Source organism: Ostrea edulis, chromosome 4 (assembly GCF_947568905.1).
Source record: "Ostrea edulis chromosome 4, xbOstEdul1.1, whole genome shotgun sequence".
NCBI classification, from domain to species: domain Eukaryota; kingdom Metazoa; phylum Mollusca; class Bivalvia; order Ostreida; family Ostreidae; genus Ostrea; species Ostrea edulis.
Genome location: NC_079167.1, coordinates 61427438 through 61450082, shown reverse-complemented (window position 1 = coordinate 61450082; position 22645 = coordinate 61427438). Strand labels below are relative to the sequence as shown.

Below are 22645 nucleotides of genomic sequence, written 5' to 3'. Positions count from 1 at the left end.
TCAGGTGCCTAGGAGAAGTAAGCATTCCCTGTCTACCGATCACACCTGCTGTAAACCCTATATTTTGGTCAGGTAAATTGAGCAACCCGTACTCAAAATCAGTGCGTCAAGAACGGCCTAACAATCGGTATGAAACCTGTCAGCACTCGACCCAAGGGTAGATTGTTTTGGCAAACTAGGGCTTTATAACAACCATAGAATTTAAGAAATTCTTACTTTAGACGAGCTTGCTGAACCCCCTGTAACACCAAATTGTTTGTCAGTAGCCTGCTTTGATTTAAAAACTGATCATATGCAGAACAAGGTCCGTTTTTCCGAACACTTTATTCTGTATTCTTAATAGGAGTTTTGAGATTGATCACTGTTCGTTATCTTCACCTTTCATTATGTGAAATTGATTTTTTTTAAAAATATACTATAGTATAGAAATCTACATTCTATTACTTAGATATATTATATAAGGGATGCAAAAGTCAACTAGGTTGGACTGTAAACAATCAGTACAGCACAATTCAGCCGCCATGCAATATACATCCTTCGAAATGGAATATCTGAAATACAAAGATAGAAAACTTAATATGCCCCAGAAATTGTGGAATCATTACACATTACTTCTTGAGGCATTCTTTTCTGTGGAATTGATGATAATGATTCCTGTCGTATTTCTGCAGTGAACGAATATTTTCTAGTAATAGAACCACCACATAAATTTATGTACCCACAAAATAGATAATACAGTTTTAACCATCGAAATTGGCCTTCACGGAAAGGAACAATCCCACAGTATACTTTTCGTAATGAAATCTATGAACTAAACGCATTTTATCAGCAAAACGCTTCCACAACTCGGAGTTACTTTGTGGTAATGTGTCTATCGCTCCTCTGATTAGGACAGCTGGATGCACGGTCAACGAACAGATATTCGAACTTGGTATGTTAATTTAGTTCATGTCAAGATATGCATCCATTTACTCTGGAAAATATGTTCACACCATAAAAAAATGCAAGATGCGTCTTCGTTTTTTTTCAAGGGCATCTAGAGATTCTGAATAAATTAGTGCATGGCTTGAATTTCTTGATGACTTTCTTTCATTTGGATTTACTCCTGGAAATATGTTCACGTCATAAAGATATACAAGATGCATTTTTTATTTTTATATCATTTCTCGATTCTGAATGAATTATTGTATGACTTGACTTCCTCTCTTATTTAGTTATCAACCACAAACCGGACTAGAACAGTTTTATGATAAACATCACAGAAAAATCAAAGTCGAAACACTAGCAACTATTGATCTTTCCAGTGATAATAGTTACTGAATAATTTACGTAGTTTAAACATTTTAGTTTATAGACACCTGTTTGAAATTTCAGATTTTGATATATGAATATCGTCATATGAAAGCCGTATAATAATCTCACCATGAAGCGGGGAACAAACAGATGTGCCAAAATTTGAATGGTTGCTCTGCAGATGAAGTATTAAAACGTCATGTGCAAACAAACTCAAATCAGCTACTCCTTGTTAATATAGATACATGTCTATTTTTTCTTGTTAGTATTTTGCTTAAGAGATATCCTCGTGCATCTTCAATGATTAACCTTCGGCAAGAGGATACATTCTGGAATTGCGCCGAAATAGCCACTGGCAACGAGCGCAAGGTAATCCAAAGTTTTATATTTCAACCAAACAACGCTCTAGCTTAACTGTTCAAAGATAGGTCATCTTATTTGGGTATCCGTCTTTTCTCTTTATCGGTGTTGGCATCGTTCTGTGCCCCTTCAGACGAGGGCTATAGCAAGGGATGACTACGCACACATTTTTTATTTTTTCGGACATAAATCTTGTTTTACGTTATCAAGTAGTTTGGTAATTCCATGCCATGTAAACTGTCGAATTTCGGCTATGTTGCCAAATACATAAACTTGCAAACTTTACCAACACCCCAAGTTGACCCTTACATGTTTGAGGGCATTGTAGGTTTATACGAGACAAGAAAAGTGCTATACTAACAAACGTTTGTCTCAAATAAGAATGAGGTTATAGGGTTCCACAGAGAGGCAAATAGCAAAACAACACCAATCCTTATCAAATTTTTGGTTTATAAAAATGCGTCTTGCCATTGGCACCCCATACGGCTTTTCAATATTTATATTGAAATTTTATGGACAAATTTATAACTAGTCTTTAAGCCTTTTGTAAAGAGAGTTGCTGATAATATGAGATAATTATTTGAACAAAATTATTTATCATTTGTTAGCTTTCAACACCCTGATATATTAATCACATCTCAAAGAATAAATAATGTGCCTATCTTAATTCAACATTGGAATTATTTAATAAAGACAATTCGGCAGGTCCGACGCTTCTCTGTTTCAAAAATGTTCTCACATCGCCGACATGAAGTTATCGCACTCGTTCTTTGCAAAACAAAGTGTTCGAAATTGGTTTAAAACGTGGTATAGATCACGGGTCTGTTCCAAAACAAGATGCCATAGACCTCATCAAATTGGCATAGACCGCAACATTGGGAAAAAAATAGCACAAATTTAAAACATTGTCATTTACTTCTAATGTACTTTTTTTGCATATTTTCTTTCCATTTCCATAACAATATCCTCCTTTCTTCATAACGTTTATCCGACGTCCACTTTTAGGATAACTATATTGCTTTAAACCTAAAAAAAAAAAAAAAATCGGCATAGACAATTTGGTCTATCACAATTACAATTGGCATAGACCGATGTCATTTGACATAGACTCGGTCTATGGTTAATTTCGTACACTATATATATATATATATATATATATATATATATATATATATATATATACGTATGTATGTTTTAGAAAATAAAATATACCACACAAAGTTAAAATTTTAATCCAAATATTTCATTTTATAATCCTCAGGCGTTACATTTTGAATTAGTTTTGAAATAGGCTGACGTCATAAAGGCAATACGCCTTTATATATGTGTATATAATATATATATAGTGAGTTCAATTAACCCGTCATCTTTGACTTCAGTACTAATTATTATCTGGTGTACATGTATATTACATTGTTTTGCGAATAGAATATAAGTCTTGCAGTGCATATGCTGGCTTCTGTTTAATTGTCATAGATAAACTATGAATTGCATCTGAGAAATAAGTGTGATATACTACATGCAGTACTAAACATTTACTTTGATCGCTGTCCTTCTTTGAATCGAATTTGTAGTCTGAATGTAAAATAAAACAATGTTGGTGGAAGAGTTGTCTGACTTTATGGTAGATCATGAATTGATGCATCAACGAAAACAAAACTAAGACCTACAGGCTACTGAATTCCAGTACTGGTTTACAGTCTTTCGGGTAGATATGTCAATGTTTCAGCTTATTGTTGTGTGGCTGAAGGTGAGTATTTTAAAAAGGTGTTAGGGATAGTGCAAGTAGTACAATGTTTTAAACATTTGTTTGTAACAAAACACTGAATCTTTGTATAAAGTGATTATTACAAAAACGTCCTTCAATGACCCTGCCAAATTGTTTTCCGAAAACTTAATCGTGGGTGATAAAAGTATATAATATTTAACTGTATACATTGTTAAACCTTTCTTGGCACACTGATTCTTTGTTCGGATTACTCTGTTTACGTGATCAGGATATAGGGTTCACGGCGAGTGTGACGGGTCGACAGGGGATGCTTACTCCTCCTAGACACCCAATCCTACCTCTGGTATATCCAGGGACCCGTGTTTGCCCAACTCTCTTATTTGTATTCCTTATAGGAGATATTAGATTGATCATTGTTCGCTATCTTTACCTTTTATATATGTATCTCTGTCAAAAACTTATCTTATATCCTTTTGTTGAAAACCCCATGTTGATTAGCTTTAGAAATAATGAGCACACCTGACAGCGTCTGAAAGGTTAATTAATTTCTTATGATGGTTTCCTTCAGGGTACACCTATGAAGGTGGAAGCTTTCAATAAATGTTCTCAAAGGGACCTGCGAAGGAAAAGGTTTTCAAAATAAAATTTTGAATTATTTTTTAGCATCTAACTTTTTTGGTGTCATATCTTTGGAAAACGAATTATTAATTCTATTAAGTGTGTAAATGAGAATCATTCTAAATTCACATTAATCACTTTCCACCAATGATTCGCGAACGTTTACTGTTGACAAAATGCATTGCAATAGCTGAAATGCTATTAAATTCGATCAGATATTTCAGAAAAGACTCTTGGATTGTACTAGTTTAGTTTGTCTGTATGTCCCTGTTTCTAGGATTTAAAAAAGAGAAAAATTGGTTATTTTCCGAATTAAATTACGTTTTGGATATTGTGACGTGTTTTGAAAGCCGTCATATCACCGGGTCATGGTGATTACAGTGATACTGGTATGATTCACATTTTTGCATAGTATTACATTAATATTATTCAACAAAGAAATGCAAACAGTGATATGAAATCGAAAATCGTTGGTTTTTATTTTGGAGGGCTTTACCGTACCGTGCCTCTCTTTCGTGGACTTGTTTTCTCTAGATAATTTCGTATTTCATATATCCTATGATTCCAATTATGGTCAACATACATCCTGTAATAATCGACATTTTAGGTGAACATTAAACCTATTATACCTTTGAAGGCAACTGATATTGATGTTTCAGGTCGTAATTTAAGTTACTTCACAGTCAATGAAAACTTACATGTATATAGAACCAAATTTGATTTTGGAAGTTCGGACATTTAAGGGCAACACACAACCTACTTTAATTTGAGATAACCTGTTTCCAGATAAACTTTTGGGGTCAATATATAATTTGATAGAAGTTGGGATCATCAAATAACGTATTTGACAGATGAGGCTAGCATACCAACCATCAGATATCTAAGATCAGCACGCAACTTACTCTGACATACACACAACCTTTCCTTACAAATCAAAGTAAGTACTTTCTTCTACATGTGCAAATGAGTACAAAATCGTCATAATAAATTAATCGCCGGTCCTTAGGTTTACAAAATGCAGCTTGTATCTAAAGATAAAATGTATCTTATATTGTAGAAAATAAAAACAAACAAATGTATACTAAACAAACACGAAAGCTAAATGTAGGTCATGTTGAATTCTAAAATTGACAGTTGAATGGTTGTTCTAACTAGGGGTAATATGTTTTTTAAATAGCCATTTACATGCGAGACCTAATACAAGAAGCGATTAAAGTAGAACTCCAAATATTAAACGAATGAAATAGACATTTACACCCGTTTGTTTGCAAAATTAGCAATAAATGTAAAACAGGGAAAAATACGTGGGAGAGATTATTTCAAAAGAAATACCAGGGGCCCGCTGAAATGCAATAGCTTCGAAGATCGTTATGACAGTTGAAACTACCAAGCTGTCATTGGGTTCCTTATGTCAAACTTAATCAATAGAACACTAGTGGCAGCTACTTGCTTAGTTGTAATAATTACGTGAAAAATTCCCATTTATTACATCTTTAAATAGGTTGAACACAATGGAGTTGGGTTCAACCTGAAGGTGATGAACCTACCATTTTCAGATACATATCAACAGTAACTACATTTTTTCCCCAAATAATGTCATCTGATACGTCTTATCATCTGACAGAGGGTACCTATGTCAATAGTCCTCTCTTAAACATATTGCTGCCAAAGAACCTTTAGGGGAACGCGCCATTTCTGTACTCGGTCTGTACATTGTTAATTTTCCATTGATTAAATAAATCTAGGGCAATCAATTTGACGAAGGGGAAAATTTTTCATCACAAAAAGAGATTAAAATCTCTAACATGTAGTAACCTTCTCGCAAAATTGAAATAATTATTCTGGATTTAACTGTTGGGGATGACTTTACTTTTTTTCTTTGCTAAATGGGACATAATGTAATTGTCAGAGTGAAGGGGGAAATTTTAGGTCGTTGAAAAAATGAATTAAATATGAATCAAGTAAAACCCATCTTATCACAAATTTTATGTGCCACGTGATGCTTGAGTTAGTGCAAGTAAACCTTCTTGTTACATTGATGGTCATTGAACCATTGATAATAGAACACTGGTGCACCTGTGTATAGTGCAGTTAAGTTACTGGAACTTACTCATACGTAATAGACTCGACTGACGCAAGGACAGGCATCCAAAAATGGGGGCAATATTCCCATAAGTGCCTATATCGCATGCCGTGCTGTCGTATACTGTTGAAATAACTCGTGGTTATTTGCGTGTGCAATAAACAGAGATGAAATGATGAAACAGAAACAATGAATCCGAATTTTGATACGTCATAAATGTCAGAAACATCAAACACCCGGATGTAGTTCCTATATTTTTCTATCGTTTATAGTACAGATATTGAAATGATAAATGGTTTAGAGTTCTCTTGTACTATAAAAACAGGAAAATGTTCGCAACAAAATTGCTTCACTTTCTAGACGAGTATCTTTGTGGAGCATAAGCCAACCCAATGTAACGTATCGCCTAAATGTCTACTAGAAATGGAGCCTTATATTCATTTACTTCATCTTATGTGTTCTTGACAGAAAGGGCCGTTTATATTGAGATTACCTGGAAAGGATTCCAAAATGAAATGGCATCTGCATCACATTATGTCCTCTGGAGAAAAAATTAAGCCATATCAAAAAATTTACCCCACGAGTTTCAACATTAACCACCGAATGAAGAGGAAGCAGTAGGTTTTTGGCGGTTGGATAAAACAATTTTTCTGCAAATAGCTGACATATCCTGACGAGGTATAGATCAGATCTCTGAAATTTTTAGCCATAATCAAGAACATTAACTCCTTGTATACTTCATGTGTAATCCTCTCACAAAACCACTCAGTTAAAAGGTAAAAAAGACGTGGATTATCTGTGACAAGGATGTTTAGTGGTTTTGATGCAGCCAATATACCTGCCAATTTTATATTACTTAAGTTTACATTCATCAAATGGTATTTATGTTGATATTCTTTTTAAATTATCCAATTTTTAAAATACACCATTTGAGTTATGAAGTTGTCTTTTTTGAAGAAGAAAAAAAAGGGGGAACTCGTACATCTTTTTATTAAGCATTATTAATTATGTAACATTAATAAAGAAATCATACTCTGTAGTCTGATAAAAAGATCTAAGGTGCTAAAATGTTATGGTTTGTTGATATCCCCTCGCAATATTTGCAATGGTGTTTCAGTGGATATAGTGAAGTGAGTTAATTGCATCGGGTTCAATGCAGTATTGTCACATACACCTAAAATTGCAAGAGGATGCTCAAAGAAAACTCGTACACAGCGAATAAATGGAATTTGAAACCACCATAATGATTCCCTACGATGAACAGTAGTGTTTCTAAAGTGGTAAGGATATCACACTTTCTACAATTCCATTTTACAGTTACCATTATTTGCTCGAGGAAATAAAAACATGCAATAATCCTTTCACTCTACGTCATAAAACTATCACAACACGTCATAGATTTACGCGTTTTATAAAAGTCCTGAATAATGCACATTTGATGGACAGAACAACAAATCGTATGAATGCTCGAATATTTTCAATCAAATTAAAACTCTTCATCTATTAAAAAAGTCTTTTAATCTTTACAAATTTTGCAGCTCATACTCAGGCAAATGAAACACGCAGAGGAAAACAGCACCCGGAGGAGATAAAAATAGCTCTGTCCAATATATAATCAAAGATGGCGTCTGTCCTAGGCCAGCCCACATGGGATACCTTTGGCAGACACATTTTGATGACATTCTTTATTCTGGATGATTAGTTAGGTTGCATTCCTCTCTTTGATGTAGTAGATGCAGACCTCTCTGGGACTGACAGCAAAGCAACTGTGAAATATAGTAATAATCGCAATTACATGTAAGAAATAAACAAAAGATGTGACACATTTAACTGGTCTGTAGTCAGAAAAATTTAGAGGCTAGGGTCGTTCGAGATCCCCAGAAGCTCCGGATGGTGGTGATAATTATGATGGTGATGGTGGTGGTTAAGCTGTTATTGTGATGGTATATATTTTTTCAGTTTAGTTTAGCAGTAATACTCCTTCGTCTCTAAAATAAATCAACGTCAGTTGATTATCCGTTTAATGTCAATAATTCCACTTAAACTAGCTAAGTAATTAAATTAATGCACTTTCAACATCACAAAAATTGAAACTCATCACTCACGTTTGTCGATATCATGTCTTTTGTTTACATTTTTAAAAGTTTTGAATTATTTCAAATTGCAGAAATGGAGAACTCATTTATGACTATAAAAATAAGCTTGAAAAGAAGCCCTTTTCTGCACTTACAAAAAAAAAATTGCGGAACTGAATAGTAAATATTGATCCTCTCGGCTTAATGACGGTGTTGAAAGATTTTGATGTGAAATGTTATACTCCATTTAAGGTTCCATCACAACAAATTTCGTTGTCATTTATAGCCATTTATTACAGCTTGTGATGAAAGAAAAGTTAATGTTTCTGAGATCAATTGCTTTAATGCTACTCACTTGCAAAATTTTATTTGGTCAGATTTTTTGTCGAGGATAGTGAACTTGCTAGTATCTCTTCAAATACAATTTGATGTGCTAGTGGTCGTATTGTTGCATGTAGGTTCATTTGCATAAATATGATAAAACAATTATCTTCTCCTGCAGGAACTGCGAAACCAATTCACTGATATGTTATACATTTACTTGCAAAGTAGCTTATCACGGTAATAAAACCATAATTTGCCTTTAAATTCAACCCATGTTGGAGAGATAGCTAAGATCAATATTATATAATTTAGTTATAAAACTGATGATATATGACAAAGCATATTGCCGAGGGCCTTAATATTCCATGATTGATTCATAGACGAATATCTGTGGAAGCGAAAACAAGCATACACCCTTCATTACGGCTTTCTACTGTGGGCTAAACATATTATATTCAGGAATAATTTGGTATAATTTTGGTCGACTGAAGAATTGTTTTATTTTAGGCTTTAATGAGGAAATATATTTTTCAAAAATGTCCTTGTGGGCAAATTTGACCATTAATATTTCAACTTTTACATTACAAATGTACCATTTGTACAATGTTTATAATACTTAAAATCGCATTTAAGTATTAGCCCAGATAACAAACATGCAATATCAAAAATCATGCAATTCATTCTTTGTGGGTTGCATCATTTTATTTTTCATTAATTTAAGGTATGGTTTTCATTTGATTAATGCTATACAAGTGCTAAATAATTTGCACAGTACATGGCTGACTTGTAACTGTTACCTACCAAAGTAACTCCTGTTCGATATATTTTCATCATTGTAATGTAAAACTTATACGGTACCAATTTTGATGCACCAGATGCGCATTTCGACAAATAATGTCTCTTCAGTGATGCTCAACCGAAATGTTTGAAATCCGAAATAATTATGAAATTTTAGAGCTAAATATAGCCAAAAACAGCGTGCCAACAAAGTGGAGCCAAATTCGTCCAAGGATAAGAGCTATGCATGAGGGAGATAATCTTTAATTTTGAAATGAATTTCTAAATTTTATAACAGCAATTAAATATACATCCGTATTTTCAAGCTAGTAACGAAGTACTTAGCTACTGGGCTGTAAAGACCCTCGGGGACTAACAGTCCACCAGCAGAGGCCTCGACCCAGGGGTCATAATGTAAAACTTAAACAGTACCAATTTTGATGCACCGGATGCGCATTTCGAAATATTTTAAATTACACGGATTACATTCTGATGGGAATATTTTTTTATGGTATCTTCCTCACCAACGCTCCCTTTTGTATATACATTTCAGCAGCAGCCACACAGAGAATCACTTTTTGGTGAAATTTAGTTTTTTTTTTAACTCTGTATCTGGAGACTAATAGAGCATATATTTACCTTTGGTTTCTGAAATCTATGATTTGTCTATTTTTTGTTATACAAAGGAAAGATAACTCTGTATTTTACACTATACATGTACATTCATGTAGAATGCTGGGAATAAGTAGAGTTAAATATATGTAACCTGAGTAAAGCGTTTTCATGAACTGCTACTAAATGTACCTCAAATAAGGAGAGCTAGATTTGGGAGATGCTAACATCGAAACAGATGCATTCCACATTAGCACCACGTTTGTATTTCTTCGGATGCAAATGGCTATAAAACCTCAGGATATGAGTGTTGCATTCGTAATTCTGTATTAGTAATGAAGAACACATTATGCAAATGTAAAGTGATCCACAACATCATTAGTATTTTGTAATCGAAGGCTTATGTTGACCCTTTGACAGTGTGTGGTGAGGAAACATGGCATTTAATGATATGACTAATACGCTCAATGTACTTTTTATTCAATGAAATATTATATAATGCCACCCTAAAGTCAAGCAAAGTCTCACTCCAAGTTAATCTTCCAAAAGATGAATTTGTTGATTTCATCATTAAATGCTGGTAACATGTTGGATGCCTGCTTGCACGATTTATGTAAATGATGTATTTGAGTTAACACATTTACAGGTATTAACTTTCTATGAAAATTTTAATCTGCTCAATTATCCCGACAGATACGATACTGGTACATAAACAGCTAAAACATCATTTGCGCCACCCACGAATGTTTGGTCGTTGTCCTCTCTGAATTTTTGTGCGACTTTCTGATTCGCGCCTGCTGCATTTTAACACGCCCGTTATAGACGGGTTATATTATGGCATGGCGCATTGCATCTGTTTGACTGTCTGTCAGCACCTAGTGGACCAGTAAAAACAGTACTTAAAATGGCTAGGACCATCAACCTTGATACACTTTTCCAATGATTGGTGGAAGATGCCTATGAAAGGTGAAGATAACGAACAGCGATCAATCTCATAAATCCTACAAGGAAGTAGTTTTAGAATACAGGACTGTATATTCACATCACATATTCTTAAATGATTTTTGGTGGTGTTTTACACTTAAAGCACTTAGGAAAATCGAACAAACAATCCATGTTTCAGTGATTTTTGGACGTCAATATTGTGTTTTGAATGATACTTTCATGTTTATTGACCTTGGCCAATGACATTTTTGAAAACCAATCAGAATTTGGACATGGACCTAAGCAAAAGGAATGAAAATTGGAAAAAAGAATCATCCTTAAACATTCACTGCTATATAAATTTATTTTTCCTTTCAAGCTCATTGAATTTACAAGTACAACTCTCGGCTAATCACGCACAAAATATCGTAGCTGTAAATGCAGACAAGAGGAAAACCTTTTCTGATAGTTTCCGTTGTTTCGATGATTTAGATAAAAGTAGTTTTTACACATTCTTAAAAATATTCTACCCCAAAATTAATCACTCTATAGTTTAAATGTACAATCCGACTAGGAAACAAAACTAACTATGTATCACGATATGCAACGCCAAAGACATTTTTTGTCAATGTTGAATTCAAATTATAATGTAATTCATGCAATTCTGTACCAAGTGGAATTTATTGTTTCATACGAATGGAACGGTTTCTGGTCACCCATGCATATAAAAGTTGCGTATTGGATCTGAGGCACTACTACATTCCATCGAACAATTAATTTGAGATGAACATGTTTCGATGTCGACAGCGATAATCGATGTTTGAGAGCAAGGTGAAGATAACGAACAGTGATAACATAAGAGCCCTCCATGACATCGTCGGGTTAGCTTAACGTATCATAATTCTTATATAATTTTGCTTAATAGCTATACTTTATTTTCATTTTGTTACCATCATCATTACCTCCATCTTCATCGTCAGCATCATGACTATTCACATATGATATATTTCACCCATGTATAAGTTTATCAAAACTCTCGGATATGATTCAGTTAGTGACAATTAAACTACTAATCATAGAATATACTTCATGGTCCTCAGTTTTCAATCTGATCTGTTGTGAAAGATTTTCTTTTGGTAGGTATGTTTGTAAATTATTTTCAGTGAGGAGATGGGAAATATGACAACGTTCTCGTCCAACTGAGTAACAATCCTTGAAACCTCTTTTGATCACCGCAAATTTATTTTGTGATATATAATATTTTACGCATACTAATGAGCTACTCACTTCTTGGGAATCCAATAATAATTGCTGTCTATCATTTGGAGAATAGTACTCCGTAATTGCCCTTTATAAACCGAAGGATCAACAGTGTTCGCTTGCATCAAGGTGGAAATATAAATTTGATATGTATAGGGCGCTTAGACTTGATCATCAAATGACATTTGCATAATCCATATGTAAATTATAATATCAATAAAGGAAATATTTAACACTTCCATACAATCCTCAGAACATTTGTAAAAATACAATCAATCAAAGCTACTTGTATATGAGTTTTTGTCAGAAATTCTCAAGAAGTTAGAATTGTAGTCATTTAAAAGTCATTAAGGGGATAACAAACGACATAGGTATCGGATTAGGGTAGGGGGCTATCTTATTTCAGAGAATCCCAGTGTTGTTAGAAGATTGACGCAGACATTATTTCACAAGATGGATGCACAGTAATTAATTCCATAGTCTGAATACAGAGCCCTTTCATTCGTTTGTGTAATTAAAATACAATAAAATACAACACCATATGACTAATTATTTAAGCTTTTTGAAAATCTGTGTATTACATACATTCATTTGATCTACTTTATAGTGCTTTACATATTATGCTCCCTGATTTGCATTCCAATCTATGGAACTTTATGATTTGCAGTATAACATTCATCCATGTTTAAATTAAAAATCAGAATTCGTTAAGACTAATTGAAGTATACACTTATTTGTTACACTAATTTATAATTTGACAACATGAAATTTACAAATCGAATAAGCAATAGCTGAATACGACTTTTCACATATATAGAGAAAAGAAAGGTACAACTGTCGAGCATGTCCCTCTTTACGTTCTATTGCAATTGCTTTAGGAATCAGCACAACCATGTGATATACCGCTATATCTCTATACATTTACTTAAAATGTTTAGTTTGTTTATCAAACTACCAATTTTCTAATTTTCACATGATGGCTAATTACTCGTAGTGTTTGCTACCTTTACAAATCCTGTGTATCCCTATAAGAAGACAAAAATCGGATTTCAAACATAGCGGCGCTTTAGGAAACACTCCCCCTCGTGTAAACGACCAAAATGTTAATGCATTAGGCCATTTTCTATAAAAGGTAAGTAATCCCTTTAAATCTAGTTTTCAAAACCACACAGCCTGCTAAGTAAGTTAGTGAATATCTCTTTCATCATTTAACCATTATTAGTCGGTTTTGTTTCCTTGAACGAAACGCTTTTTGGTATGAGCAGTTCACTGTGGTAGAAGAATAAGTGTTTTGGTGCTTATGCACAGTTTATCAAAAACCTTTTCCCTTTCTAAACAGATGCCAGAAACATACTTTCTACATAAAGGACACATAGGTGGATGGATTATTTATGGAAATTCTTATTTGTGTCGGAGGAGTCTTTCTATCATTGGAAAACATCTTGTTGCCAAGAAGCAGAAATATAGTATAAACGACTGCTGTTGGTTTCCCTATTCAAGAATTTTGTCTATATAAGAAGAAGCCAAGATAAATAATGTTAAGATGATTTCATCCAGATAACGTCTATTCAAATTCTAGGTTAGATATATATTTGTATATAGAATATCATATGAAATACCCTTCAATCATTCAGTTTTCGCTAATTTTGGTAGTAAATCACAAAAGAGGAATAGAATACCATTTTAGAAACACAGATAAAAGATTCAAAGACTTAGAGCCATTAAATAACCTTTCTACATCAGGGTAATAGATCGTGATCTTCTTTCAGAATTTTTGACCCATAGCTCCTCGTAAATTTCAGACGGAAACCCGATACTTCAAACTTTACCAAACATGAACTCGGGGGCCTCCCACTAGTCAAAATTGCATTGACTTCGTTCTATTACACGTGGGTGAACTGGAATCGGTAATTTCCCTCAATCACTTTAATTAAAGCTCTGAGGTAACTCCACTATTGACCCCCGGATTTTTTAAAAGTTATGTTCATATTTGAGGTTATTTTGGAATGTGTGGAGAGGACTATTTCCTTGCTTATATTCATATCTTCAGAACCAAACAAATAAAATTTGACATTTTTGTGATCCATGTTATTACAAAATATCCTCTGGAAATATATACATGTATCAATATATATATAAATCTACAGAAATAATAGTATAATAAAAAAAATCACAAATCCAATTGAGTATACTCGACTAGTGTCTTCAATTCTTCAGGAGTATACTTCTGAAGAAACTAGTGGAGTATATACTCAATCGGTTTTGTGATATTCTTTATATATATATATATATATATATATATATATATATATATATATATATATATGTTCTTCAAACCCCAACGATGCAATGCGTCCTTTTCATTTCACTCTTCGGTGGTCTTCATAGTCTTCCAAAATGGAATCTTTCCCCAGTGTTTCTACCCTACAGATAGTATTGAAATGCACGACAAGTAAAGACCTTCACGATAAAAGGTCAGCTTTGAAGACCGTCATTTCTATCCACTACAGGATTACGTTTCAAATACTCTTTATCTTTTTCACTACATTTCTAGAGAAGAAACGCGTCGAAGAACTAGACACATGTAGAGATGGATTTAGTGGGGGGTTGACTAATCCAATTAATACTACCTCACCATTGGTAGACGTACGGAGGCATCAGTCATCCAATCTGACACGAAAATTATCTATACTTTTCGTATCATTAGGCACGGTACAGATGTAATATAATTTCAGAAGTATTATGTTTGCGTGTCTTTGAACAATAATTCAAGAAATAATTAAGATTATCATTTAATTAGATTCTTTGAAAAGTATGGTGGAAATTCTCTTGCCAGTTGTGTCAAATAAGCACCTTTTCTTCTAGTATTCATCGAGCATTCAGGTTATAGTGTCCAAGTTAGGGACATAAAATATAGTTAATCTGGAAATCACTAAAAAGAATGTTAGATTTTTGTTTTGAGGTTTGTTTTGTATTGTTTGGAAAAAGCTTTTGATGTATCATAATGCAGAATAATGGTCGTTATTTGATGCAATATTATCTGTCATAACTGTTTCATTGGAGACATAAATCGTTTTCCTACGATGTATCATGTGACCAATAAAATCGTAAACTATGTGCTTTTATAATGAAATTAGGTAACAAGTATTTTTGTTGCATTGTTCTTTTCACGGTTGTAATAGTTTCGTGTAAATGCATGTTGCTCTGTCGTCTGGTTTGGGATGTTCAGTGGATTAAATACCCAAGTGTATGTTGGAAAGAAGGATTCTTTAATTATCACGTGATTACAAATCTTAATCTGACTAACAAATACTTACAGATTTTATTGCAAGAAGTGCCAGTCTTGATATGAATAAAATCTGCCTGCCATCCAATTTCATTTTAACTAGGTGAATTATTAATGGGTTTAAGTAATTAATGTCAACAGATTACAGATCTAAATGGTATTATCATTCCTTTGGGAGGAAAGGTGTGAAATATTTCAACATTATACAGCTGCTGACATAAAAAGGTTTCAAGATTAAACACCTTAAGAAACAAATTGTTACTTTGTAAGAAGAAATGGGGCATTTAGGCACCACCGCTACCTGTTGTGTAGAACAGAAATGTTGGGTCAGAAAATCATAATAATTAATACAATACATGTAGGTACGTATGATAACCAGGATATAAATCTTGACTGTAATTAATATTTATAGATTTAGAAGTTCTACCAAAGTAATAAGATACCTAGAAATGAATTATGAATGAGTTTTTGTGTTTTGCTTCAATAATAAGAGGAAGCTTTTAATATGTAACCTTTAACATCATTCTCCGTGTCTTCAACATGATATGGAATATAAAATAAGATTATGCAAAAGTAAGATTATCCTACTTGTTGCAAGACAGTACAGTATATTTCATATATTTTTGACCGATTTTGCTGTAATGATGTCTGCTATATTGTGTATAGGTCATTTTATTATATCCATATATGCTGATAAAAAAGAATTAAAAACGTTGAAATGACGAATGCATTGTCACACACAGGAAACCAGGATATGTACATATGTTGATCCTGTAAGCCAAATAATACTTAGAAACATTTCTTCAAAGATATTTTATACGAAATCTAGGTAATTTTATCTGACATTGTGATCTGCACGTATGACAATACTCTGCTAAGCATAGTAAAATCCCAGCAGCAAATTACAATGAAGCCAGCTGACAAAAACCCACCCTCTGTGAAACAGTAGTGCATAAATTTAGTCGCACATAACACTTCAAACAATCACAAATTATCAAAGTGTAAATTTGAATGACATAGCCCACAGTTAAGAACATCGAAAGCATTGCAGCTTAACAAATCCCTATAATCCTCATTGACAAGTCCGATGAGAGGATCTCAGACAAGGTAACTCCGGAGTAAGAAATTATCAGAAATAGGACAAGAAAGAAGACTATCAAAGAAGCGCCTCTGGTTACAACAATGTTTTTCGTGACAAATTGAATCAGACAGTCATATGAAGCAACATGGTACTTTTGTTTTAGTTGACAGGCGGGGATCTCTTGCCTATATCGGTATCCTTACCCTGACGCTGACTGTACATAGTGGGGTGTATAAAATTACAGCATGCTTTGCAATGAATACATTATGATGAATCAAGAGAGAGGAGAAAGTTGTTACCCCCTTTCACACTTGTAAGAAGAAATTCGTGATAACGTATATCATAACATGTGCCTTATGTTAGGCCGTTCTTTATACACTGATTTTTTTTACTATGGATTACTCCATGTACCTGATCAAGATATAGGGCTCACGGCGGGTGTGACTGGTCGACAGGGGATGTTTACTCCTCTTAGGCACCTGGTACCACATCTGGTATATCCAGGGGTCTGTGTTTGCCCAAATCTTAATTTTGCATTTTTTGTACGAGTCATGAGATTGATCACTGTTCGTTATCTTCACCTTTTTATTAGTAATTTTGGCGGGCTGGATGTATTAGCTTTTTGGCGGAGATGAAAAATGCACTATCAATTAAAGCGTCAAAAATTCTTTTCATATAAATGATACATTTTAAAAATAAAAAATGAATGTTTAAGATTTCAAATTACCGTTTTGAGAAAAATCAGCTAAATATTCCGTCGTCAAAATTACTCGATATTTGACCTTTAACTCACGAAGAATGGTCCATAAAGATGTACTATCTTATACCATACGTATAAAATTTACAGTGACTTACATCAATGATTTCCTCAATTTTATTTTGGTTAACTTGAATTCAATTGATCATGTTTATATTTGTCGTACATTTGTAGATAGTGTTTGCTGTAGAGAAGTATGGACGCTTTTCTAATTGTAAATTGTGGATGATTATAGCGTGTTTGTCTGTGTTTAATGTTTGCTTGTCTCTCATAAGTAATGGGGAGTTAAAGTGATCAAAGGTTTAAAATGAATTTAAAATCTTATGTGAGATGTGATAGCGCATTTAACAAATTGAGAGTTATTTCATCAAGTATGGTTATTGAAATGACAGGTAATTTTACTAATCCCAAGAAACAGAGGAACAATGTAGAACAGAGTGGCACCCTAACTGGTTGCATGAGGCAGAGTGTTTAACTGCTGAACATTATGACGGTACCTAAACAATCCGAAAATCAATGCAGGTCAGCACAAAAGGAAGGCCCGTATCTAGACATAATAGGTCAAACAAAAGCAGAACAATCAGAATAACATAAAAATTAACATCAAAAGTCCGTAAATAACCTAGAAACCCATATATCTAAATGTTAATTAAACTTAATGTAATTAAGTTGATTGCTATTCAGCACTTATATCACATGGTTTTTTTATTAGAATTTGTTAGGTTTCATAACATACTCTCCATGACGTCATTTTTGCTTCACTTATATTTAATAGTGACGGGTGTTGAAATAAATTAGTAATATGATTTTTTTCTCTCTCAAAACAAGGCCTAAAATATCAAAACGTATTTTCATTGATGTTAAAATACATTGACATCAAATTTGATTTATAAACTATTCGATAAGCCACAAGTTTTCTTCTTTAATGTACAGTTAATGTCCGTTGATTCTGGTGATGGGTCGATTAGTTTCCCACATTAAAATGACTTCATTTACATATGCTTTATGTTGTTGAAGAATGAATGACAATTTTTCATCTATATGACTTTATTTATGTCAGCATCTGAGAAATTTTTGTATGCTATACTAGGTCAAAACCTAGCTATGGAATGTCTCTTATGCCGATGACGTCATAAACGCCTTTGTCATTCCATAGATGTAAAATAGGTTGCACTATTGCAAAGTGTTTCAGTCAGTATACAGATAATGTTAGCAAAGATGTGGGCGAAATGAAAGGTACAAGAAACCTTAGTAAAAAGTCGATATCGAACATGAAATGATCACTGAAGGGAAACCAGTAGTTTCAAGAAAATTTCATGTAAGAGATGAATTAAGATTTATGGGACAATATCTAACAATTTATCAAATTCATTGCTTTTACTCTTGAAGGAAAGTAGATTGAAAGAGGAACACATGATGTTATTATCACATTAGGTGGAGAAAATTAGTACGAAACAGAAATTTGGAAGTATGCATTATATTCGGCATAATACGACTCTCAACATAGTGAGTTTATGTTACAAGGTACTATGAATTTCAGTGAGCCATGTAACTACACAACTCAACATATCCTTTTTATGGCCATTCAAATGATCATGAAATATATCAATTATTGTTATTTTGATGTTTTATGTGATCATTCTTTCAAAGCATCATGGGTAAATTGCCAGTTTCATCAAGTCACTAACGCAAATCGATTTACAGTTTCCTTAATTCACTCTATCGTATCTACTGAAAATCTACGATAAAGTTTAGGGACAGATCGTTTACCTCTCACGTGAAGACCATTACAAAAAGTCACCTTCGTGTTTGTTTTCCCTTATTTTAGTCTGTCAGATGTTAAAAACAACAATTAGGTATTAGATAGATGAGACAGTGAACACTGTGGTAATGTATACAATAGATACTGTAAGCAAGATCCTGAGCATTGTCAACCAGTCTACCGTGTAAGGTGTCAGTTTTACACCATTTTTCTTCCAAAATTTGGAAGTTAAGCACTATTTGCTGCCTTTCAGAACAACACGTTCAACTTCTACACCTTGGCAATCTCATATTCCATACGTTAGCATCCATACTTTTATATTGACCTTACTACACTCAGGGTAATACTAAGAATTTTGAAACATCAACTTAACTCTTATCTTGTGTGGAGATTTTCTTGATCACTGCCAAGATATATAGGATATACTTTGATTTCTATTGAAAACAGTTCGTGAATTCATGCCCTGGAATGACAGGGTAACTTTTGCCATTCAAGTTTAATTATGCAGAATGAATTCTACTAAAAGACGAAATTGTAGAGCTACAAATCATTCCATGAAAATAGACCTGTCATTTAGTTGGTCAGAAAGATTGTATAAGTAATTAAAACATTAGTTCAGCAATGTAAGAGACTTAATCTTTATAGACCAGTAACACTATTACCCCACTTCATGAATTATTGTATTTCTAACCGCTATAACGTTAGGGCATTGACCTTAGGGTACTCTCCCAAAAGTGGAATATGAATTGTTGTAAGCTATTACAGCTATTCTATGCTCAAAATATTTTGTGGAAGACTGCTATTTTTCAGACTTTTTATTGTCATTTTCAGTAAAACATCACTTTTTTTTATCATACATTGGTCTGATTTTAAATTATTTTGACATTTACATTAACTAAGGACAAAAAGCATCTACGATACAATAACTAAAACCTACTGACATTCCTTTTTGGTTTTAGAACATCGAGAAACTTCAACGACATTTAAATTACTAAAACAACTTATCATGGAATCTAACATTTGATAGGATAGTGTAAAGAGAACATTAAAAACAAAAAACAAACCAAAATACCCACATCAATAAAACCCAATACATGTTGTTAAAGGACTGATGATGAGGTAATCATATTAAGTCTGTCATTTTATATTGATTCGTTTTGCAAGTGGAGTTTGCATATTGCAGTTAGCTCAATGATGCTGCTGTCAATATAAACATAACAACATGATACTGATTGAAGAAGACAAAAATGATCACATGTGTGTGGAAATTTAAAGTTTACTTCATAACGACGTTTAGTTTGATGTCCATCAAAATGAATATTTTTTTTGGAAAATGTCATATCTAAAAACGTCCAAGCACCGGCGATATTGGTACATGTGTGTTTTATGCATTAAACTTAAATTTATATGTTAAAACACAGTTAGAAATAAAAACGTAGCATTACATGTCCTTTTTACTTCTGTTCTCCTATGCTGCACTTACTAAAGCTAAATAAATCGCAATTTAACGTATTAATAATATAAAATATGTTCATCATAAGAATGAAATATACATGTATGCAATCAGAAATAACAACGATGTGGAATAGCGAGCCTAGGAAAATATTTAAATGAAGAAAACGAAAATTATGGATACATCTAAATCCATACAGCTTCGAAAATTCGAATAAGAATAATATATATATTAAAGGTGAAGATAACGAACAGTGATATACTATCTATCTATCTATCTCTCTCTCTCTCTCTCTCTCTCTCTCTCTCTCTCTCTATATATATATATATATATATATATATATATATAAATTTGACCGGTATTCTAAATAACATTGATTTGAAGATATAAAGATGAAAGTTTGGGAAATGCAGGGTTTTATCAACAGGTGCTTAAATTTGTTTTTAAGTGTATTTTTCACGGTCACCAAAGCAACGTCTTTAATTTGACTGTTACTGGTCTTAGTACTTAAACACATTTTTGTTTACAATCAGAAAATAGAATTTTACAATTGTTTCCACATATCGATAATCATAAACACCGTATTGGTTTTGTTTTTGATTTACTTACTTCAGACATATAGACAATATGATGAAGAAAAAGCATGTGCCACTTGAGTATACAAAGTAAAGTAGAAATAAATATGAGGGATTAAATTGCACTCAAGTCAAGACTTTTTCGACAAAATGAAATACGACATTTCTCCGTGACTTCTAAATGCATTAATGATATCAACGTCTTAAAGATGTTGTTCAAGAAAGCCTTCTTAAGCTCTAAGATATTTATATCATAAATTATTACTCAGACTTAATCTGGTTTCTATGTCAAACGTGTCCATTCACACGCTTAACTAGACAAAAAAGATGTAGAAAATGAGTACGATTAGAATCATCATGCGAAGGCGAAACTCAAGGCTAGCCTATCGATGGGACTCACAATGATATCATTTGCAATGTTAGTGAGAGGTAGGTAAAGCAATGCTATCTCGAAACAAGATTGATCAATCCGGCATTTCTCAATCACTTGCTATATACGACCACTTATATAAATTACTGCTTATTTCCATTGAGAAAATCCAATTTCTTACTACAGTCATGGAGGTTTCGCTCAGCAACTATCGGTAAGAACAAATTCGGTAGGAGTATGCATACGGGTTATCAAAGATACGACGAAACGCTATTTGTGTACATTTAGATTTATATTTATGTGAAATTGCTTTTCACATTCTTCACATAGTCTCAAATGTGATATAATTCGTAAAATATGTGATAACAGAGCAGGCAATATATTAGGGAATAATGGTGCTTGTCCGCATAAAGATAGGGACAGCAGTAGAAAACACGGTTGGGTAGCACGTGGGGTTTGTACGAGTGATAGCTACCTTATGTCTAAATGAAATTTAATGAACAAATAGAGCCTTTCTTGCAAAATAAATGACTTCGTGATATAATGGGTAAACTCGTATATTATCCCGCAACAATGCAATGATGAGACGAAGAACAAGATTTCTTTAGTAGAAAGCACTTTATCACGCCGTCAAATTTATCGAGGGAAGAAATAGCTTTTTGACAGAGCTGTTGACCAAATCGGCGCTGGGTAAGAGTAGACGCATTGTGACGGCGTTGTTTATATCATTATGAATTTTGAAACGTTTCTGTGTTGGAATTTGTTTCTGAGAGATAGGAGAGAACTATATCGTTTTCATTGATAAGATGACTATGACTCAACAGGGTAGGTGGACTATAGACTTTTGAAAACATTCACCCTGAAAACATCTGGTTGTCCTGCAGCTGTTTATCGAGATCTTTCCTGCAGTACCTTATCTACCCAACTTTCAAAACCTTTTCCAAATTCATTTTCATCACCTATCAAAATAATATACATGTTTTTCAAAGTTTAAAAATCATGTTCATTTTAGAAAAAAATGTTCCTAACTTATGAATGCATTCCAAAGCAATGTTTCCTAGTATCATTTCTTTCAAGTACACACTAGATGGAAGATCAAAACATTATACCGGGATAATTTTCTTAATGCTCATTTTCTTAATCTTCGTACAAAAACGCAAATTCACGAATCCAGATATCAAGATGGTCACATTCTTTCAACTTATTTAGTTCTCAGACAACTTTAATAAGAAACATTTAATTTTGGATGGATTCACTGCTACTTTGAGAAAACCTGGGTTTTCGGGTCTCTTTTAAATAGAGTGAA

General features: G+C 33.3%; 1 long non-coding RNA gene across 1 annotated transcript in view; it reads right to left on the bottom strand.

Moving 5' to 3' along the window:
* Nucleotides 1-7056: 7056 nt before the first annotated feature.
* The window catches only part of LOC125671343 (uncharacterized), a 32067-nt gene continuing 16478 nt past the window's right edge, over nucleotides 7057-22645 (bottom strand). Inside the window, exon 3 of the long non-coding RNA XR_007368621.2 lies at nucleotides 7057-7849. This is a non-coding gene — a long non-coding RNA (uncharacterized LOC125671343). The remainder of the gene's footprint in view (nucleotides 7850-22645) is intronic.